This window comes from Geotrypetes seraphini, chromosome 1 (genome assembly GCF_902459505.1).
Source record: "Geotrypetes seraphini chromosome 1, aGeoSer1.1, whole genome shotgun sequence".
Lineage (NCBI taxonomy): Eukaryota > Metazoa > Chordata > Amphibia > Gymnophiona > Dermophiidae > Geotrypetes > Geotrypetes seraphini.
The window spans coordinates 530,455,567-530,473,448 of NC_047084.1; the positions used below are offsets into that span (position 1 = coordinate 530,455,567).

General features: G+C 43.3%; 1 long non-coding RNA gene across 2 annotated transcripts in view; it reads right to left on the reverse strand.

Moving 5' to 3' along the window:
- LOC117352554 overlaps nucleotides 1-15,007 on the reverse strand; it is a 109,208-nt gene extending 94,201 nt beyond the window's left edge. For both annotated transcript variants that reach the window (XR_004537721.1, XR_004537720.1), the window contains exon 1: nucleotides 14,919-15,007. This is a non-coding gene — a long non-coding RNA (uncharacterized LOC117352554). The remainder of the gene's footprint in view (nucleotides 1-14,918) is intronic.
- Nucleotides 15,008-17,882: the final 2,875 nt, after the last annotated feature.

Consider the following 17,882-nt stretch of genomic DNA (forward strand, 5'->3'; position numbering starts at 1 on the left):
AAAAAAATATTAAGATAGGCATCTATCATGATTCTACAAAAGATAGGCGTCTGTTGCAAATCTCTAAAGGATTTAGGCGTTTATAATGTGTAAGCCTTTAAAACCCTGGCCTAAGTAAGGCATCACTAAGTGCGATTCTATAATTGACATTTACAAGTGATTGACATGCGATAGGTGCCATATTTATAGGCACCAATTAAAGAATTTGGCCCTTATTCTGCATAGTTGGTTACAGAATGTAAGTAGTTAAAATTATCTGAATAATGGTTATCTGGATTTACATTTTGCATATGTGTTTTATTTGATATACTGCTAATGCAGAAAACTGTGTAGTGGGCCACAGATGGAACTGTAAGACGGAGTCATATGTAGGAAGTAGTAAAGTGTATTGAAGGACCCTACATGACTCTGCATTTCAGTTCCATGACCCACTGCACTTTTTCCTGTACTGCCTCGTTTATGTTGCCTATTCCCTCTTGTTTGCCTTCTCCAAGCAATCATAGACTGGGTTTTTATAATAAAAAATTTGTAAGGAGGAGTAGAACAGAAAACATGAAAGAAGGCCTAGGTTACAACAGGCTAAAAGGTACTACTACTACTAATAATAGTAATAATAATAATTAATAATATGAAACAGTACAAGAGATGGCAGAGAGAAGAAAGCTAATACTAAACCAGACAAATTGCTGGAAGCAGTGAATTGGGCCAAGACAAGAAGACACCCCAAAATTAACCAGAGATGTTCCGATTCTATGAACGGCGCCTAAAACAGGCACCAAGGAACGCAGCACATAGCGCATATCTGTCTTAAGATAGGTGACGTTTATAGACTTGCATCTAGTGGTGCCAAATTGGACATCGGCATCAGTAGGCATCAAAGTCTTAGGTGCACTCTATGCCAGGGCTTTCTTGGCCTAAATACTGGCACCTACTGGTGCCTAAGTCCAATTTAGGTGCCTATATGCAAAACATGCCCACAATTCACCCATGCCATGCCCATGATCTGCCCTTAACCATACCCACTTTCTGTTAGGCATCTTGGACTAGGCACATACCTGAAAGTCATAGGCATCTGTCAAGTTAGCTGCCTACCACCCAATTACTCTTCATTTTTTGCCAATTGTGAGTTGCAAATTGCCAATTCTTGGTACTGATTAGGCTTTTAAAATAATTACATTTGGCTCCTAAATTGGCCAGGTGTGCCGAACTAGGTGCCTAACTTCAGCTGTCTTTTATAGAATCTGGGTCAGAATACCTGGTCAAAATAGCAAGTTTTGAGAACTGATTTGAATTTCTTGTGTGAAGTTTCTAGATGGAGCGCTAGGTCTTTAGATCTGCTATTTAGCATGGCTTAAGTATTTGAGTTCAGCTGGACAGTGCTGATTAAAAGCCTTGTTTATTAAAGCTTAGTATGCCCCAGTGGACATTTGACTGTGCCACATTACCACCTATTTTATTCCTTTGGGCCATTCAACTCTGATTTCATTAGTGCATGCTAAGCTTTAGTAAACATGGCCCTGACAGCATAGTTCTGCTATATAACTGTGCAGGGCAGGATTAATCAATAGGCCAAATAGACACGTGCCTAGGGCCTGAAATGGTCAGGGGGGCCCGATGAAGGAGGGCATCAACATTATTTTTCTAAACAGCGATGGGTCCTTCCAGCATCGATCGGCAATGCGGGCCCCCCCCTCCCTATCAGCAACGTGGGCCCTACCCCCCATCGACGGAAAGTAAGACAAGCAAGCAACGTGGGTAAGAAAGGCAACGGGAACTGTAATTGTGCAAGCGGTGCTGCTTGCCCAAAGCTTCCCTCTGAAGCAGCTTCCTGTTTCCGCCTGGATGCATGGTGGGGTGGGGTGGGGCAGGGGGCCCAGTGTACTTGGGTGCCTAGGGGCCCTCGATGAATTAATCCTGCCCTGTAACTGTGCGTCTGGAATGTCTCAAACTCTGCCTTCTCTTATCCAACTACATTTTGTCTGGCCAATGACTTGACCAGGCAAAATTTAGGCTATGGTGGTGTAGTGGTACAGGGGACAGATTTGGAAATGCCATGATTTGTCTGGATAGCTCCAAAATGTATCTAGACAAATCTTTTTGAGTATTGACCATATTGTGACTGAAGAGTTCTTGATAGCTCTGAAACAGAATTTTTTTTCAGAAAATGTCATATGTAATTTATCAGTAATGCTTTGGAGTTTGGTTGGAATTTTTTCTCTAGCTTGAATCTTTGAAACTATTTTATAATATCTGATGAAAAATATATAAAGCAGAATAATGTGACAGTAACTATTTTGAAAAAGACCATTATAATATGTATTTTGCATTTATCTCTTTAGTTGTTAGTTTAGATATAGATATAGTTACATATTTAAACTTAAACATTGTCCACCTCCTTTACAAAGCAGCACTAGCGTTTTTAGCGCTGGCCAGGGTGGCAATAGCTTGGACGCTTATAGGAATTCTAAGAGCATCTGAGCTGTTATCGTGGTGGCCTGAACTTAACGCTAGCGCTTCTTTGTAAAGGAGGGTGTGTGTGTCTGTTTTACAACTGGATAGAATACCGATAGCCTTTACTACAATGTCTACACTTACAGTAAGTCTGGGACACTATTTTGCTACCCATTATGATACTTGATATGCATGACAACTTCCAAGAGCAAAGAGGTGAAAGAGCAGAATTCATATCTTTTACTTAACAATGCAGAAGTAAGTTGAGATCCTGGAAAAAATTGTCATGCCAATAAAATTTCTTCATAACATTGATTTCATAAGGCTATTTTCAAAAGATAATTGAGAGCTGAATTTGATCTCATGAGTTGCTGCAACCAATAGATCAGGGGTGTCCAACCTTTTGGCTTCCCTGGGCTGCATTGTCCGAAAAAAATGTTTCTGGGGCCGCACAAACACGCAAATGCTGCAGCAAGACAGAGGAGGGAGCCGGCAAGACGGTAACCACTTGGGGGCAGCAGAGGAAAAACACTGCATTGCCCTCGACCGGGGCTGCACAAAATACTTCATGGGGCCACATGTGGCCTTTGGGCCGCAGGTTGGACACCCCTGCAATAGATATTATTTATTTCAATTACATTAATCACTTAGGATTAATTTATTAAAGTGATTCTACTTCTAAAGCTGCTAAGTTGCTTAGGATTAATTTATTAAAGTGATTCTACTTCTAAAGCTGTTAAATTGCTCTACAGCACTGATGTTCCCTATGCCTTTCTTGCTTTGTTCTCCCCACTCCTTGATACCCCATCTAATAGTACATAAAATATTTTGGGGGCAGAGAGATTTCTACATTTTCCTGCACCATTCACAATACTTCTGAAAATGTATTAATTTATTTTAAAAACGTATATACCGCCTAAAACTAAGCAGCTCCCAAGAAACATACATACAATAAAAATATAACAATACATGCAGCAAAGACATTCTTCATTCTAGACTTCTTAAACCGTCCGACAATAACACTTTACAGCTGTTTACCCCTCGCTATTACATAAAAGCGCTAACAAATAAATGTTGTTTAACATCTTCTTAATATTCATATGATAGGTACAAAGTCATAAGTATCCTGGTAGCACATTCCATAATTTCACACCTGCTATCGCAAACATTGTAGCCTTTGATATAGCATAGAGCACTCCTAATTCTCTAGTTGCTGTAAGTTTCATGCCACCCTCAGATCGTAATACTCCGCTTGGTCGATATATTTCCCATAGTGTTTGAAAGCACATGGGGCAGTCTGATACAAAATTTGATGTACCATAGACATTCCTTTGGGGGTCCTTTTATCAAGCCATGCTAGCGGGGTTAGCGCGTTGGACATGTCATCACGCGCTAACCCCCGCGGCCGGCTAAAAAACTAACTCCTGTTCAATGCAGGCATTGGTGGCTAGCACGGCAGGTGGTTTAACGCGCGTTAAACCCCCTACCACAGCTTGATAAAAGGACCCCTTTGTATTAAACTCTGTTTTAATGGCAACCAATGTAATCTTTTTAAAATTGGTGTAATGTGGGCCCTCCTAGGCGTGCCTGTAATCAACCTTGCTGCCAATTCACTTAATGCTTTCTTTGCCTAATGCCACCCCTGGATTCCTGGAGTGAGTTCCAATGCCATGGGCATCTATTAGAATGCCTGAGAAGTTTGTACATGCAAATGTGGAAAAATGTTGGGTCAACTATTCAAAGGGATTTATACTCCTAACTTTGAGAATTAATGGCCTTGATTTTATATATATATATATATATATATATATATATATATATATATATATATATATATAGGATTGATCTGTACTAGTCTGGCTTGTTTAATTTTACAATGGGTGTATTGATGTTGTACTGTTCACTGCAGTATGTAAGATGCTGCCTTTTCCTAGGTACTCATGTGTGACGTGTGGCTTGTTACTAAAAAATCATGTTTTTCGTACAGTTGTGGGGGGGGGGTGCCAAAAAAATGATGGACCCTGGGTGTCACATATGCTAGGTATGCCACTGCACAGATGGCAGGTCTGGGATAAAACAAAAGCTCAGTCCAACTAACATGCCAGAGTAACCAAAATCACTGAAAAGCTGTGGAAGCATTTTCAAAAAATGCATATGAATGAAACTTCTGAAGAATTGTATGTGCCTTTTGATCAAAATACAGAGCATGTTGAGCTTGAAGAGTATTAGAGAATGCGATTAGAAAAGTTAAAGTTATGATTAAACGCTTCAGAGAAGAAAACAGATGGAAGAATCACCAGCAACATTTTATATGGTGTTTTTGCACTTCTTCAGGGCTGTGATATAAAGGTGCCGCATAATCTCCTTGTAAAAAGTGACAGGTTTGCATTTCATGCTTTGCTGGTATTTCTTCTGAAATGTTTGGCAGCAGTTTATTCCATTAGCCAACAATAAAGAGAAAGGATGAGATGGTGTGGATGTCTGAGACCGTTCTTCTGTGCAAAGCAGCCCATTTTAGGAAGAAAACTTGGCCATGTCTAGGTAGGGTTACCAGATGTCCGAGAAAACCTGGACATGTCCTATTTTTTTAGAGGACTATCTGGGGTCCCGTATGCCATGTTTTGGAAAGCCCCTATGAGTTCCGGCTGCATCTGGAGGGCATTTGAGCATGCTCAGATGATGTCACATACATCTGCGCATGCTCCAGGCCCTCCAGACGCAGCTGGAGCTTGTCGGGGAAGAAAAGAGGAGGTTTGTGGGGGCGGGGCTGGAGGCTGAACTGGGAGGGGCTGGGGCAGAATTGGGCAGAGCCGAAGATGGAACTAGGTAGGACTGGGGGTAGAATAGGATGGGGCAGAGACAGAATAGGGCGAGACCATGCATCCGGATTTTTGTGGCCTAAAAAAAATGGTAACCCTATGTCTAGGTCTTTTGGGATTCATATCCTAGTGCCTTCTGGTTTCCATAGTTGTGTTTTGTAGCCTTGCTTCTTGTATTTGAACTCAGTACTTTAGTAGCCAGGTGATTAGGAGGGTAATTAACAAAAAAATATGAACAAACTACCAGAAGCAAAACAGGCCCAGCAACATCACTTAGCGGCTCTCAAAGTTTGTGACTTTAATCTGTTTTCGTTCATAGCCCAAACTTTTGAATCATGTTCATATTCCTGCAGTGCAAATGGTATAATTTTCATGATTTGCAAATGTGGCATGCAGTTATGTGGAGGAAAACCCCTATGCTTATTCTGCCCTTTCTGCTCTGTTTTCCTCTTCTCACTAGGAACTGTCTCTGCAAAACTTTTTTTTTTGTTTGCCTTACACAGAATTGGAAAAGGCCTTAGTTGTATCCCTATGACTGGTTTTCATCTCATGCCTTCTGACAGAACAAGCAGGATCATGTTACTTTAAGTGTATAACCTTGTTTTAATAAAACCTCTCATAGCAAATAAAGAAAGATGCCTGTGATTATTTTGCTATTTTGGCTTTTACCCTGCATTGAGATTTAAGAGCTTAATCTTAGCAAAGTATACTTTAAAGTGCAGCTTTTTATTTCCATTCTAATGTCTGCGTCGGAGGAGCTCGACTCATTAGAGGGGAGAAATCTGATATGAAGGGCTCAGGGTACTTTGGATGCATTAACAGTCCTATCAAGGATGCAGATGTATAAAACCCAAACAAAACTGCTGAAACGGAGCAACTGCATAAGCTCTTATTAATGCTACAGCAGAGGGGAACCTTGGGAAGCCTTCAAGAATGAAAAAAAAAACCCACCTAATTGACAGTGATTTACTTAAACTGATCAGAGAATGCTCTGTGGAGTGGTTCATTCATTTCCAGCAAGTGCTTAAGATTAGTCTGGAGTTTATTTTTTTTACTGATATCATGTTAGAGCTGTAATTGTGTCAAAATCTGTCTTCGCCATACTCCCTACTGCCTTAAAAATGCTCATAACAAAGGAAGAACTTGGCACATGATAACCTTCTTCAGCCATGTCCTACCTAGTAACCTGCAAGAATTTTGCTTATAGCTGAACCTGTCTCTAGTCTTGTGACTTTTCACAAGGGAATGCTCTTGTAAAACATATTTGCCAAGTTCTTTGAAATGACCAAAGGAATAAGTTAGGAAGGAGGTGCTGTGGATATTGTCTTTGGGGAGTTCAGTAAGTACTTTCTCCCAGTTCCATATAGAAGACTATGTTCAAATTAGCCAATAAGAGAGTAGACTATAATTTAACTGGGTGAAGAGTGAATAAGAAACAAAGGCCCTGATTCTATACACAGTGTCTAGCTCCGAGGCGTTGTTGAGCATGGGTGTCAATTATCTGCTAGGCACCATTTATAGAATTGCACTTAGTGGTGTCTAAGCATTTTTTAGGCGCTGGTAGATGTTAAAACCTTAAGCGCACTGCCATTTAGGTCAGGGTTTTCATGGCCTAAATAAGTGCACCTAAGCAGATGCTCTACTAGGCTGTCCCATACCAAGTGCTGCTGCTTTAGAGAGAGGTATGTACTCGTTCATTCAGATTCTTTTGGGGTGGGAGAGGCTAATGAGCAGTGAGGGAATGTGTGTGTGTGTGTGTGGGGGGGAGGCAATAATATATCCAGTTGTCATCCGGCACTTAGATACTTCTAAAACAAGTCTAGCTCCAAACATCAAAGAGTCGTCCAGGATGTCTTGGGAAAGGTTCGATTATCTCTGCAAGACATTCAAGTTAAGCATGCCCAAAACCCACCCATAGCATGCCTCCCAACATTCCCCTTGGATCTCTGGACTCATAGCAGATGAAATGTCTCACTAGACGTCCAGGAAAATGGTTCTAATTATCAGCATTTGGAAGTCTCGGTGGTTAGGATGTCCATGTTCTGACCTAGGGGTTTTTCTGGACTATTTAGTTTGATTTCATATTGAGTTCTCGATATTTGATATTGAGGAATGAGGCTTATAGAACAGCGCCTTTATATTCTTTACTGAAACTTAGCACATGCTAACGGACTTAGTATGTGCTAAATGCTTCCTAGCATTTAGCATATGTTAATTCTGTTTGCATGTGCTAAGCTTTAGTAAAAGGGCCCCTTAGTTTGCCTTGAGGTTCCGTATTTGAGTCTCTCTATTATGATGGACTTTATTGGTAACTTTTCTGTATACAAGTGCTCTTCTTGAATTTGTTATTGTTGGTTGACTGTATTTACAAAGTAGGTATGTACATTTCAACTCTGCCCAAACTCATCTCAAACTCCATAATGTTGTCATTGCATACACTTTTGTATAAGGGAAATATTAGAGGCATCTTACATATGTTCACTGTCTAATGTGCCTCATTCCAAGTGAAAATTTGCTCTATAGCTGAACTAATAGCCACTTAATATTGCTGGCTATCCATAGACTTAGGAGGAACACCAATTCTCTATCCTCACTGTATTCCAGCCAGATATCTCTGTCCAGATATATTGCAAGAATGATAAAAGGGATGGAACTACTCTTGCATGAGGAAAAACTGAAGTGGAAGAGACGGCTGAGGGGAGATATGATTGAAGTCTACAAAATCCAGAGTGGTGTAGAACAGGTACAAGTGGATCAATTTTTTTACTGCATCAAGATTTACAAAGACTAGCGAAAACATGATGAAGTTACAGAGTAACACTTTTAAAACCAATAGGAGGAAATATTTTTTTACTCAGAGAATATTTAAGCTCTGGAACACATTGCCAGAAGATGTGGTAAGAGCAGTTAATGTAGCTAGTTTTAAAAAAGGTTTGGACAAGTTCCTAGAGAAAAAGTTCATAGTCTGTTGTTAAGACAGACATGGGGAAAGCCACTGCTTGCCCTGGATCTGTAGTATGGAATGCTGTTACTATTTGGGTTTTGCCAAGTACTTGTGACTTGGATTGGCCTCCATGAAGTCGGGATACTGAGCTGGATGGACAATTGGTCTAACCCAGTAAGGCTATTCTTATGCTCTTAAGAATGGTGTGTAAACATGTTCAGCAGTACTGTCCACATAAAGCTGCTGAAAATTCATGGATAGAAAGTTTATATAGATGATATAGATAGATGGTGTAAACTTGATACCTAAGAACTTCGGTATCCAGGTCAGCAAGAATGCTGTTAGAGCAGTGCCTTCCGTATTTTTTGGGAGGATGAGAATGCGCATATTATTACATCTGTTGCAGTTAGATAGATCTTCCAAATTATCTTGTAGCTTAACAATGCTGGCTTTGTTCTTGTTAATTTGCCGAACCATATCTTAAAGTTTAGAGGTTCTATTAGTTAGCGCTTCCATTGCTTGTTGAGAATTTGCTAATTGGACATGAATCTTCCAGTTCTTTTTGCATGTCCCTAGAAATGGCCATGTGGTTGTTTAAAAGTTCTTTAATTGATTCGAGTTCAGACATTATAGTTTCTTTGGTTGGAAGCCTTTTTTATAATGGGACTGTTTGTGTATATGAACCAGTAGAAGTTGGTGGACATCTGGACAATGTATAAATAAGAACAAAAGAACATAAGAATAGCCTTACTGGGTCAGACCAATGGTCCATCAAGCCCAGTAGCCCGTTCTCACAGTGGCCAATCCAGGTCACTAGTACCTGGCCAAAATCCAAGGAATAGCTGCCATTCCAACCCCATCTCTGCCCATTCTCTGCATCTGAGGACAGCTTTGCCTGTGCTGGATAAAGTAGGTACTGTTTTCTGAGCAACTACTTTTATGAACACATAACCCCTGGCACTTTTGTAAGTGCCAATTTGAGAATATAAAATGCTAGTCTACACAATCAGGTTGCTTACAAAATTACTCCTATTAGATAATTTTTGTAACAGGCCACTTAGTTTGGGAGCAAGGCAGGTTTTAGACATACTGGCGCCCAGGGCCTTCTCTTTGACCTTACCAGCCATGACTACCACACAAAACAAATTTATGTTCAAATCTATTTTATTATGAATACAAAACAACAAACAACAAAGTCAAAGGAATTATCATCCAACAATATAAAAGTTGTTGCGTTGTTTTGGTAGAAAAAGAGTAGAGAACCCCACCCCCTTCCCACGAACCCTACCCAAGCAGCAAAAAAAACCCCAAACAGAATTCTCCCCTTTTCCCATGAAGGGTACAGAGACAACCAACAAATCTCTAATATGCCAAAGGCCCATGCTCTGGTGGCCCTTGGCAGCCACAGTAAAAGGCCCCCCCCCAACAAATGAATAAAACAACAACAAAAAAAAGAAGCGCCTGCAGTGACCGATCCCGGGAGTGAGCGCGATGGACTTCGACAAGGCTAAGCAAGAAGATTCAAAAGGAGACTGATCTCGAGGAGATAAGGAATCCAAATAGACTCCCCACACAAGCATAAAGCGGTGACGAGGGCGACCAACCATCTCTCGGGCCTCCCACATGGCTAAATTATACACCAGAGCTCTCCAGGTCCAAAAAGAGGGAGGCTCAGAAACAATCCAGGACTGCAAAATGCACTTGCAAGCAAGAAGACATACCTTACGACACCAGAGGGGACCCCCCCTTAGGAAGGCCACAAAAAGCCCCAGGCAGATCAAGGACCAAATGCTCCACAGTACCCACAATTGGTCTCAAAAATAAGCTTTGGAAGTAACAGTGGCGTACCTAGGGTATGTGGCACCCGGGGCCCATCATTTTTTGACACCCCCCCCCCCATGTAAAAAAATATTTTTTGTAATGACCATGAAACGGAATAAATGGTCAGAATAGAAACAGGCAGTGAAAATTTTCTTATATTCCAAACATAACATAACATAAATTATGTCTGAATTGTCATGACATCAGAAGTACATATGGAGTAGTTGCAGGTGATGCTTGGGACAGTTCTGATTGTGTTAGTTCGGTTTTATGTGTTTTTTGAATAGAAGGGTTTTTATTTCTTTTTGAAGGTTTTGCAGTCTGTGGTCGATGTCAATTGGTTGTAGAGTTGGGGGTCGAGTGTTGCAGCTCGAATGGCTAGGAGGTTGTCGAACAGTTTTTTTCTTTTGACGTTTTTGGTTGGAGGGTGTGTGAATGGTGCGTGACTTCTCCTATGTCTGTTTGAAGTGGATTGAATTATTTAGCTGAAGAAATTAGTTACCCCCTCATCCCACACACATTAATTCTCTTCCATTTTTGTTCCCATTATAAAAAACACTGATAAGTTCCCAGAAAAAAATACATTAAAATAAGAAGTGAAAACAAAGGCCCCTACAGATGAGAACATAACATAAGAATAGCCTAACTGGGTCAGACCAATGGTCCATCATGCCCAGTAGCCCATTCTCATGGTAGCCAATCCAGGACACTAATACCTGGTCAAAACCCAAAGAGTAGCAACATTCCATGCTACCGATCCAGGGCAAGCAGACACTTCCCCCATGTCTTAATAAAAGATTATGGACTTTTCCTCCAGGAATTTGTCCAAATCTTTCTTAAAACCAGCTACACTATCTGCTTTTACCATAACTTCTGGCCACTTCATTTTTAAGTTTAGATCTTTCCTTTCAAACAGAGACCTTGCTAGATGTCAAATACAGCACAAGGTAACTTCACATGGACTTAGCTGTGCAGGAAATGTGAATCTCCTCATACACCCACCATATAGTGCAAAAATGTGCAAAGGTCTGTTTTTTTTCTTTCGATCACTACATAGCCTAATGCCACACAAGCAGCGCTGTTACAAACATATTCTGTAGGTCAATGCTAAGGATAACAAAGTTTCCTTCCTTGGACCAGAAGGAGATAAACCACTGGAAGAGATCCCAAAACAACACCCAAAGACCCACTCAGTGTGTGAACCAGTTGAGTGGAGTGGACTAACTGGGGGGTGGAAATGGGCCCGGAGTTTGCTCAGCAGAATTTCCCAGACCACCTCTTCCTCTCAACACATTGACACGCTGCCACCATCACCACTAGAAACACCTCACTGGGTAGGCCAGCTATGCTATAAACTTTATAAAACACATTATTATATTTTCTTATAAAGCACATATTTTAACTGAACTCTCTGACATCCTCAGCCTTTCCATTCACAAAAATAGAAGGAAGAAAAGTTCCCATTTCCTGCTGTCTCATGTCCCCGGCCTATACAATATTTTTTTTCTGCAGACCCTTCAAAAGTCTGACCAAATCCTCGTTTCACTTGCATTATAAAGTACTGAGGATGCCATCTCTCCCCAATCCCAGGTCCTAAAGTCTAAGACAGTAGCGCAAACTAATGCTGCCAGATACAGGAAAAAAAAATTTTGATTCGATTCAGCCCTATTGAATTGGTTTTTCAATTCGATTTTCCTGCCCAGTTGGGTGATTTTTTTTCAAAACTCCTGGTGGGTTTTATAGCTTTTTCACCCCCTTTGGCTTCTCCTAACCACACTGGCGCTGTGGTGTAAATAAAATAAAGAAACAAAAAGGACTTTTCCTCTCTCTGTTAAATCCTAGCTCACGTTTGCAGTCCAACACCAGCTCTGGCAGGATACACATTTCAAATCTGACATATTATACTCACAAAACAGAAAATAAAATTAATTTTTCTACCTTTTGTTGTCTGGTTATATTTCAAATCTTGTTGGTCCAAGGCTCTGGTTTTCTTCTGATAACTTGCTTGCCAGGGTCTCCTTCTTTCTGCATGCTAACCATCCATCTGCCAACTCTGTCCTCCCTTTCCATTTCCCTTCCCTTCCCAGGAAGTCTGGTATCTTTCCTTTTTTTCATCTCCCTCCACAGATCCACCTTTTCTTAAATACCCTTTCATCCGGCATCTCTCCCTCCTTCCCCACCATCCCAGAGTCCACCATCTCTCCCTTTCTTTTCCTTATTACCCTCCTATCCAGTATCTCTATCCCTCCTCCACACCATCCCTTGTGTCCAATTTCTCTCCCTTTCTGTTCCTTCCCTCTCTAAATCCCATGGTCCATCATCTCTCCCCTCTCCTCTATTTTCAGACCCATTATTTCTTCCCCCCCCCCAAAGTTTGGTATATGCACGTCTCTTTGAACACCCCCTTCCCTCCATGTACTTCTAAATCATGGTCCCCCCCAAAGGCCTGTCCCCCCTTAAAAGTCTGCCTGTCCCCCCTTGAAGGCCTGCACCCCCCTTGAAGGCCTGCCTGCCTTTCCCCCCCTTGAAGGCCTGCACCCCCCTTGAAGGCCTGCACCCCCCCCGAAGGCCTGCACTCCCTTGAAGGTCTGCACCCCCCCCGAAGGCCTGTCCCACCCCCTTGTAGGCCTGTCCCACCCCCTTGTAGGCCTGTCCCACCCCCTTGTAGGCCTGTCCCACCCCCTTGTAGGCCTGCCTGCCTGCCTTTCCCCCCCTTTAAGGCCTGTCTCCCCCCTTGAAGGCCTGTCTCCCCCCCTTGTAGGCCTGTCCCACCCCCTTGTAGGCCTGTCCCACCCCCTTGTAGGCCTGTCCCACCCCCTTGTAGGCCTGTCCCACCCCCTTGTAGGCCTGTCCCACCCCCTTGTAGGCCTGCACTCCCCCTTGTAGGCCTGCACTCCCCCTTGTAGGCCTGCACTCCCCCCGAAGGCCTGCACTCCCCCCGAAGGCCTGCACTCCCCCCGAAGGCCTGCACTCCCCCCGAAGGCCTGCCTGCCCCCCTTGAAGGCCTGCCTGCCCCCCTTGAAGGCCTGCCTGCCCCCCTTGAAGGCCTGCCTGCCCCCCCCGAAGGCCTGTCCCCCCTTGAAGTCCTGCCTGCCTGCCTGTCACCCCCCTCCCCCTTGAAAGCCTGCTTGCCTGCCCGCCCGCCTCACCCTGAAGGCCTGATGCCCCGACCCACCCCGAAGGACCGCTCGCCCCCCTGGCCTCCCCGCACCACCTATGAAGCAGCCACAGCAGGATCGCGAAGTCAGCGTCAGCGATCCCTGCGCTGCGTCCTGCGCCACGGTCCCGCCCCTCCTCTGAGGTCAGAGGAGGGGCGGGATCGCGGCGCAGGAAGCAGCGCAGGGATCGCTGACGCTGACTTCGCGATCCTGCTGCGGGCTGCTTCACAGGTGGTGCAGGAAGGTCAGTGGGGCGAGCGGTCCTTCGGGGGTGGCGGGGGACTGAACGGCAAGGCCGGGAACACCTCCTTAGGGCTGGCACCCGGGGCGCACCGCCCCCCCCCCCGCGGTACGCCACTGGGAAGTAATGAATTATAGACTTCTAAAAAACTTGTATAGTCCAACAATCCCATAAGGAATGAGCTAAAGTATTGGAATCTCAGCCACATTTCAGGCAGAGGGGCAAGTCAATACCTCCTTTTTTATGCAATTGGACTTGAGTATAATAGGCCCTGTAGATAACTCTAACATAACACTCGCGATACACTACTCCCATTATCAATTTAAATGACTTCTTCACACACAAAAGAACAAGATCTTTACCAAATACAGAACAATGGATCACAAATAGAAATAGAACAGGGAACCCCAAGAAATTAAATTCAGCAAGTACTAAAACACCAGAGAACTAAAACTAGATATTGTGGCCGAGCACTGGCCTTTGGCATGTAACCAATGGTATTGACCCAGTCACTGATTTTTGACCGAGCAGTATGATAAATATGGGAGTTGGTAGAACTGACTGTCTGAAAGATGCAGGAACACCAAGATGGATTAACAAAATAGTTTTTATTCACTTTCTCTCTTTGCACTTTTCAAAATCGTTAAAGTATTTTAAAGACATCAAACTAAAACACAGAAACCTTTCCTCCGGTAGGCAATGCTACTTGGCTTCAATACAGTTCATAGCATATCTCAACTGAACTTAAACTACCAAAACAAAACACATTCTTCTTCACAAGCTCAGTTCACTGATCTGGCCACCGCTTGCCTTGGCTTGATTTAAGCCACTGGCTTTAGATCTGCCTTTTTATACTTTCCAAGCCCACTGGCTCAATTCCTCAGCTCCCAAATCCTACTGGCTCTCATAAAGCTTCAACCATGTGACTGAAGCACTCCACTGGTTTAACACTATATTAAACCAGTGTATGGGATCATTCCGCCCTTAGATCTGCTTGTAGATCCCACCCAAACATATAACTTATTATCCCATCTGATCTTTATAGCAGCGAGTAACTTCATACAGTTAGTTTTCTTTTGCAAGCAAAAATAAACACACAGTTCACACCCAATTCTTTCTTCCATCAGAAACACTGACTTGTCTCTTACTACTTAATTGGTTAATTGCCTCACACAGTTCTGCTTCCTTGGCAACTAACAGTCTTTACCAGTATTAGTTTTCCTTAGGTAAACTGGAAAACAGTTTCATTTAAAGCTTCATAGTTCTTGGCTTTCCTCTAGCACAAGTTTTTTCACAGAACATTAGCTTCACTTTCAATTGCAGAGCAGTGCATTAAACCCATTCAGGCAGTGTCCATATCTCAGCATTGTTTAAATCATTATCACTACCTGCAGACCAGCCCAAGCCTTCCTCCACTTCCATACACTCAGCAGACTCAGAGCCCCAGACTATTCCTCTCACTGCATCCCATTCAATGGGCATACCTGTGGCTCTAGCTCAGCTGGGTTCTGCTGCCTCTCTGAAGCTAGGTTTCCAGTTCTACTTCCTCATGGCTTGGCAACCTGTCTTTGATGCTCCCCTCTAGTGGTATAGGGACCTCCCTTTTATCTTCCAGCAGTAATATGATCACCAGCAACCCCAGGTGTGCCCTTCTCCCTGATTGACTGAATGTTTCTCAAGGCTCTGACCTGGTCTAAACCAGATCTCTGCCTAGCAATAGGTGCATCTGCCTTACCTTTGGGCATTAACCCTCCCTAAGGATTTTAACTCTGTAGTGACAAGTTTAACTTTAGACCTGGGAAGCGATGAACAGGTACCTGGTTGCTTGGCCCCATGCTGTGCAGTAACTTTGGGCACTATATTCTTCTTTTCCACAGGCTTAAGTGATGCCTTCTATTGGTGCTGTGCAGGGATGGGTGCTAAACCTTCTGTGTGAACCTCTGTTACTGACTTCTCCCTCAACTTCCCAACACTCACAGGGTTTTCCCTGCCATAATATGTACTTCATTTTGTATTGAACACACAGGGGTCTCGGGCCTTGGTCCCCCCCCCCCCAATTAGCCATCTCCCTTGCTGTGACTGGTGGGAATCCCAAAGTTCTGCCAGTTGAAGACCACCTCCTCCAGTCTGGCAGCTATAAATACCCAAGTTCTACTGTTAGCGACACCCTGAGGTCCCGGAGCTTGGAGAGTTCTGGCCCCTGGACTAAAGGAAGAGATCTTCAGCTTCAGGGCTTTGGGATCTTCACCAGCTTAGATATTTATACTTTGCATTTGGGCAGGGGGCAGGGGGTAGAGTACGGAGAAAATTTAGTAACAACCCACTTTGGGCTCAGCATCACTGCCCATCATCCCTCCCCCTCCCCATTAGCTATCTCTAAACACAATAAAAAGACCTGTGATGCACATGTCCCAAAGCTAGCATATTGACAACAAGGATCCTACATAGGAAAAGGGAGCTACAAGCAACCACAAACTTAAAATATGTAGACAAAAATTAAACTTAAATATGAGAGAAAGAGAAACAGCACTTTACACTTTGGAAAATAAAAAGAAAGCAGTTTAAATTTACTGTAAAACTGCATTTTCTGTTCAGGAAATTAAAAATAAAATTATTTTTTTCTACCTTTGTTGTCTGCCCATTTTATTCATGTTTATTCCAGTTTCTAGTTTCTGCTTTCTTCTATATTTTCTTAATTTTCTGCCTCTTTTTCCCTTCCTGTTTTCTTCCCTTCCTCTCCTACATCCATCTCAAACTTTAACCTTTTCATTTCAGTTTTCCTCCATTTATTTTTCTGCATCCACAACTGCTTCTACTTACAGCTTTCAATTTCCCTCATCCTATTATTCTCCAGTTTTTATTTGCTAACTTTCACCCTCTCCTCTCTTCCAGCATCTTCTCTTTATCTCTAACCCACCCTTTATTTTCACTCTTCTGATCAGTATCTCCTCTTGCTCCCTCCAACCAGTTTAATATCTCCCCTCTTTCCTCCAACTCCTCAACTCTCTCTCCACCTCCATCCGAGATCTCTCACCATCACCTTACTCCTCTTTCCTTCTGTGTTCCTCTTATTCCTTCTGTGTTCCTCTTTCCCCCTTCTGTTTCAGCATATCCCCTATCTGCCTATTCCTCCATCATCCAGAACCCCCTTTGTTTTCTTACTGCCTCCATCCCATGTCCAGCATCTTCCATCTATCTTTCCACTTACCCCATGTCTATTTCCTTACCCTACAACCATGTCCATCATCCTCCCATGTTCCTTTTTTCTTCCTTATCTGATCTAGCAACTCATTGCCCTCTTTTCTAAGACAGCCAGCCCACCATTTTCCCCATCGCATTCCAGTATCTCCCCTCTCTTCCCTATCTTAATCCAACATCTCTCGTCTATTATCCTTCGCCCTCAGGCATATTCCCTTTCTTTCCATCCCTTATTCAGCATCTCATATCCCCTTATAGAAACACAGAAACATAGAAAATGACGGCAGATAAGGGCCATAGCCCATCAGGTCTGCCCACTCTACTGACCCACCCCCAAGTCTACTTTCCTAGAGATCCCACTCCTAATGACCGATCTCCTTAACTTAACCCTCTAAGGGATCCCACATGGGCATCCCATTTGCTCTTAAAATCTAGCACATTTTTGGCCTCTGTTACCTGCACCGGGAGCTCATTCCAAGGATCAACCACTCTCTTGGTGAAGAAATACTTCCTGGTGTCACCATTAAATCTCCCGCCCCTGAGTTTGAGCGGATGCCCTCTTGTGGCCGAGGGTCCTTTGAGAAAGAGAATCTCCTCTTCCATCTTGACACGGCCGGTGATATATTTAAATGTCTCGATCATGTCTCCTCTCTCCCTACATTCTTCGAGAGAGTAGAGCCGCAAATTTTTCAGTCTCTCTTCGTACGAGCGGTCCTTGAGCCCCGAGACCATCCTAGTGGCCATCCGTTGAACTGACTCCACTCTCAGTACATCTTTCTGGTAATGTGGCCTCCAGAATTGCACACAGTATTCCAAATGTGGTCTCACCATTGTTCTGTACAATGGCATTATGACTTCAGGCTTCCTGCTGACGAAACTTTTGCGGATGCAACCTAACATCTGTCTTGCCTTAGCTGAAGCCTTCTCCACTTGATCGGCAGTTTTCATGTCTGCACTGATGATCACTCCCAAGTCTCGTTCTGTTGAAGTCCTAGCCAAGGTCTCACCATTCAAGGTGTAAGTTCTGCACGGGTTTCTGCTGCCGAGGTGCATGACCTTGCATTTCTTAGCGTTGAAGCCTAGCTGCCAGGTCGAGGACCAATGCTCCAACAAATGCAGGTCCTGTGTCATACTATCGGACTGATTGCTGTTGCTCACTATATTACATAGTTTGACGTCATCAGCAAATAATGTTATTTTACCTTGAAGCCCCTGGGTTAGGTCCCCTACGAATATGTTGAAAAGGAGCG